At 39.6% G+C, this 5,361-nt stretch overlaps 2 long non-coding RNA genes across 2 annotated transcripts; one reads left to right on the forward strand and one right to left on the reverse strand.

Annotated features, from left to right (window-relative positions):
* Positions 1 to 409: 409 nt before the first annotated feature.
* On the reverse strand, positions 410 to 1,131 carry LOC146870944 (uncharacterized). Its single transcript, XR_014959483.1, has 4 exons — positions 1,070 to 1,131; positions 908 to 974; positions 788 to 812; positions 410 to 521 (listed from the first exon to the last, which is right to left on the reverse strand). It is a non-coding gene; the product is annotated as an uncharacterized LOC146870944 (long non-coding RNA).
* Positions 1,132 to 3,304: 2,173 nt separating this feature from the next.
* LOC146870945 (uncharacterized) lies at positions 3,305 to 4,032 on the forward strand. Its single transcript, XR_014959484.1, has 3 exons — positions 3,305 to 3,365; positions 3,461 to 3,527; positions 3,919 to 4,032. It is a non-coding gene; the product is annotated as an uncharacterized LOC146870945 (long non-coding RNA).
* Positions 4,033 to 5,361: the final 1,329 nt, after the last annotated feature.

The following is a 5,361-nucleotide window of genomic DNA, read 5'->3' on the forward strand; positions in this document are numbered from 1 at the left end:
GCGACCCCTGCTTCCTCCAGACCGGCAGAATGCCACCCCCTGCCCTTGGGCCCATTTGGCACCAGATTAAGCGGGAGAATTAGCTAGTCAGTAAGCGTGCCGCACTATCAGGCACAACTCTAAGGTAGCAATGAAAATTCGAGAAAGGCACTCTCTAGTGATTTGAAACTTGGTATATTTTTCCAGGGGTGCTTCCGAGAAAGGCTTGCGGTCTGGGCAGGCCCGTGAATTTAATAGAAAATAATGCAAGTAAAATGGGTCTTGCTCTCGGAGCAGCCTACCCTTTAGGCTAATGCTGACATTCTTTGAAATAATCCCAATAATATATCAATTTTCCATATTATGATTCACAATCAAAAAACAATATTTACTAAATTTCACAAGTATGAAATGACATTTTATTATTGTTCACGTCACAATTTATGCCATGTTCATTATGTACATAGATCAGCTGTTGATCAGATTCATGCTTGCCCAATGCATTTCGGGCCTTTCTGTGGCCCTCCTTCAGGGGCAATGATCTAAAAACAATATAAATGATACAAACATTTTAGCATTTACGTGCGGGAAACTCCAGTCTTCAACAGCATAATATCCATTCAAAAAGACATTCATGTAAGTTAGTGAATTTAAGTTGCTCAGTCATGTAAATTCACAAGAAAATAGAGTACAATGATTTATCAAGCAGAAACCTTGTAGAAACCAATCACCCTGTGTGTTGATGAAATGAACTTTAAGTGTAAAAAAGTGTCATGAAAAAACCGAAACATACGAGCAAAGGGAATACCTGGTAGCTGAATACTGTGGGCTTTCTGAAAAAAATGAGATAAAACGCATCCGTAACTGTAAAGCTGTCCTGAAACAAAACGTGAATAACTACCAACAAAAGGATTGCTGAAAAACTAACCTTCAATCAAGAGCCTGTAAACTTGTACTACTGCCGCCCGGTGGGATCACAACCAAAAGCTTGATTACTGAAAAAAGAAAAGATACGAGAAACGAGATACCGTCCCCGTTGACGAACAAATGCTCTTAAACACTATGTGACTCAGACTGATATAACGCTCACCTTTGGCCGGACTCTCCTGATTGTACAACAGAAAACGACAATCCACCCGATCGGTTCTCCTGTGTCGATGTACAGAGCCTCTTCAGCGTCTGCCATATAAGGAAGCTACGCCAGCATAATCAAAAACGGACTACAACACTAGATGCTCGTAACTAGAGTATCCGCCATTTTGGAAAGGGAAAGCTTAGCGACATCAAGAGTGAATGACAAGATACTAATGATCGGAAGCCTATTAAAAGAGAACCTGGCTCTATAAAAAACGGGGATGACCGGATAAAAAGAAAAAAATGTGGCTCTGAGAAAAACGTGTGAAAAAGTTCTGCTGATGTGGTAGAAGAAACGAAAAGAGAAAAAAAATGTAAAATGAAGAGTGAACATCATTGTATACGTTCATATTGCAGTAAACATATTATATACAATAGGTGGACATGACGCCATCAGTGTGCAATATATCGGACTATAGGAAGCATCCTAAATCTACTTTGTCATTGATCCCATGGGGATCTTGAGTATTTAACCTTCTGATCCAAAAGATCTCCCTCTGTAGAAGTGTTTTAGTTAGGTTTCTACCATGGGTCGGGGCCATTTTCTCTATGACCTGGAATTTGAGTTGGGATATGGAGTGTTTTAATGTAATCCAATGAACCGCCAAACTGCTTTTCATATTGGCATTGCGAATTGTACTCTTGTGCTCAGAGATTCGAGTTTTTATTTTTCTCTCCGTTTTGCCTATGTAGAGGAGTCCACATGGGCATTTTATCGCATAGATCAAGTTTGTTGAATTACAAGTTGAGTTGTGTCGTAATTTAATGGTTTCCCCCTTTGAGGGATGATGTACTTCATTACCACATATTAGGTTATTACAATGTACGCAGTTTAGACAGCGCTGTGTGCCTCTGTATTCAATGTGATTAGTCATAGAAGTGATAGAAAGAATTTCTTTCATGTTTCTCGACCTTTTGTAGGCAAACAAAGGTTTTTCGTTGAATAAATCCTTGAAATCTTCTTCATTTTGTAACATTTCCCACCGATTCATGACGATTTTTTTGATTTGCCTGGAACATGTAGAGTATGTAGACACAAAAACCTGTCTAGTAGGTTTCTTCTTAGGTTGAATTTGTAGGAGATTTTCTCTGTTTCTTTGTGTTGTTTTTTGGATGGCTTCTCTGAGAATGTTTTCCGGGTACCCTTTGGATGAGTACCTATCCTTCATTATGTTGAGATTTTCTTGAAACGTTTGTTCTGTAGAACAGATGTTTTTGGCACGTAAGAATTGAGAAAACGGAAGGTTGTGTAAAAAATTCTTTGGATGAAAGCTTGTGAATAATAACGAGTTGTTTTTATCCGTAGGTTTATGATAAATTTCTGTGTGAATGGTGCCATCAATTATTTTGACTAATACATCCAAAAATGGTAATGAATTTTTTATCAATTGTTCTGGTAAATTGAATATGTTCATCTTTCTGATTGAGTTGAGCTATTTTTCTCTCCAAACCTTCAAAGCTGCTGTTCCACATTATGAAAATGTCGTCAATGTATCTTACGTACATCAAAAGATTTTCCATCCATTCATTGTCCCGGTAAATGTGCTGGTCTTCAAAATAAGCCATGTAAGTGTTAGCGTACGCAGGTGCGCCCGCAAAACCCATAGATGTGCCTTTTAATTGTAAATAATACTGACAGTTCCACTGAAAATAACTGTGGTGTAAACAAAAATGTAACACTTCCAATAAAAAAACTTTGTCCGCCCTTAGGGTGGCCTGTTTTAATAATGGCCATTTTACTGCCTCCATCCCCCATGGGATCAATGACAAAGTAGATTTAGGATGCTTCCTATAGTCCGATATATTGCACACTGATGGAGTTATGTCCACCTATTGTATATAATATGTTTACTGCAATATGAACGTATACAATGTTGTTCACTCTTCATTTTACATTTTTTTTCTCTTTTCGTTTCTTCTACCACATCAGCAGCACTTTTTCACACGTTTTTCCCAGTGCCACATTTTTTTCTTTTTATCCGGTCATCCCCGTTTTTTATAGAGCCAGGTTCTCTTTTAATAGGCTTCCGATCATTAGTATCTTGTCATTCACTCTCGATGTCGCTAAGCTTTCCCTTTCCAAAATGGCGGATACTCTAGTTACGAGCATCTAGTGTTGTAGTCCGTTTTTGATTATGCTGGCGTAGCTTCCTTATATGGCAGACGCTGAAGAGGCTCTGTACATCGACACAGGAGAACCGATCAGGTGGATTGTCGTTTTCTGTTGTTCAATCAGGAGAGTCCGGCCAAAGGTGAGCGTTATATCAGTCTGAGTCACATAGTGTTTAAGAGCATTTGTTCGTCAACGGGGACGGTATCTTGTTTCTCGTATCTTTTCTTTTTTCAGTAATCAAGCTTTTGGTTGTGATCCCACCGGGCGGCAGTAGTACAAGTTTACAGGCTCTTGATTGAAGGTTAGTTTTTCAGCAATCCTTTTGTTGGTAGTTATTCACGTTTTGTTTCAGGACAGCTTTACAGTTACGGACGCGTTGTATCTAATTTTTTTCAGAAAGCCAACAGTATTCAGCTGCCAGGTATTCCTTTTGCTCGTATGTTTCGGTTTTTTCATGACACTTTTTTACACGTAAAGTTCATTTCATCAACACACAGGGTGATTGGTTTCTACAAGGTTTCTGCTTGATAAATCATTGTACTTTATTTTCTTGTGAATTTACATGACTGAGCAACTTAAATTCACTACCTTACATGAATGTAATGTCTTTTTGAATGGATATTATGCTGTTGAAGACAGGAGTTTCCCGCACGTAAATGCTAAAATGTTTGTATCATTTATATTGGTTTTAGATCATACCCCCTGAAGAAGGGCCACAGAAAGGCCCGAAATGCATTGGGCAAGAATGAATCTGATCAACAGCTGATCTATGTACATAATGAACATGGCATAAATTGTGACGTGAACAATAATAAAATGTAATTTCATACTTGTGAAATTTAGTAAATATTGTTTTTTGATTGTGAATCATAATATGGAAAATTGATATATTATTGAGATTATTTCAAAGAATGTCAGCATTAGCCTAAAGGGTAGGCTGCTCCGAGAGCAAGACCCATTTTACTTACACCTCTAAGGTAGGCCACCTGAAGTGGACACTCGAAGAAGGTTTCATCATCTTGTTTTGGTGAAACATTTGCAAATACCTGTATGCAGCACGTCTTTTCCATCCATAAGATAACATTACCTTGTTCAAAGCTCAAGCCTCAAATCTGATAGCTTTACTATTTAACAGGTTTACTATGTAATAACGATAACAAACTAAAGTGCTTACTTGATCCCAAATATCTAGTGTCTAAATATTATATAAAATACTGTTATTTTTCTAAATTGGTCTCATATTTCTTATTGAGTGTGTTTCTTTAGTGACTCAACAAATGCTCAGCACTCCCCCCTGATAAGCCTAAACTGCTTGACCACCAATATAGCACGTTTGGGATTGTTAAAGTAAGCCCCTTTGAATCAGTGTTGTCTGGACTATTTGTATGATGTACCCCTCCATTGGTACACTACAAAAATAGCCAGGTTCTTACAGGAGGGGCCACTGGACCCTGATGAACATCAGCCTTTTTGATTTGCCTGATGCCAGTGTACTAGACACCTAGATACTGACATGATCTCTCCTCCTACCGTGGCTATGGAGGAGGGAGTTTCATTTGCTATGGTGGTGAGGAGGTTGTGTGAGGTCTTGGACCTTCAGCTGATCTCCGTGGCTGTCAAGACGAATGTCTTGATGGAGGTGCTTCAGCTGGTAGTAATCCCTTTGATCCACCTTTTCCATATTTTGAAGCCCACTCTGACGTTCTTCTTCGGGCCTGGTCCAAGTCCTGCATAGGGGCTCCTGTGAATAGGACAGTTGCCTGTCACCATCGCCCTGCCCCAGGGAACCCCAACGACCTCACCTAGCACCCCACCCTAAAGAGCTTGGTTGTCCAAGCCTCAACTTTCAGAGTAAATTCTGGCACATTTCCTATCATTACACCGAATAGGGAATCCAAGAGGCTGGATACCCTGGGAAAGAAGATGTTTTCTTCTACAAGACTGGCACTGTTGTCATTGAACACTGGGACTCTGCTGTGGGGGTGCTGTCTATGGTCTTGGATGAGGCCTGAGACATTCTGTCCTAAGGTATTTCTGACTGGAGGGACACAGCTACGTTCGTGATACATTGTTGGCTGGATATGAACTCACTAGGTAGAGCGGTTTCATCGTTAATGGACCTTAAGCACCACTCC

This window comes from Triturus cristatus, chromosome 1_1 (assembly GCF_964204655.1).
Source record: "Triturus cristatus chromosome 1_1, aTriCri1.1, whole genome shotgun sequence".
Lineage (NCBI taxonomy): Eukaryota > Metazoa > Chordata > Amphibia > Caudata > Salamandridae > Triturus > Triturus cristatus.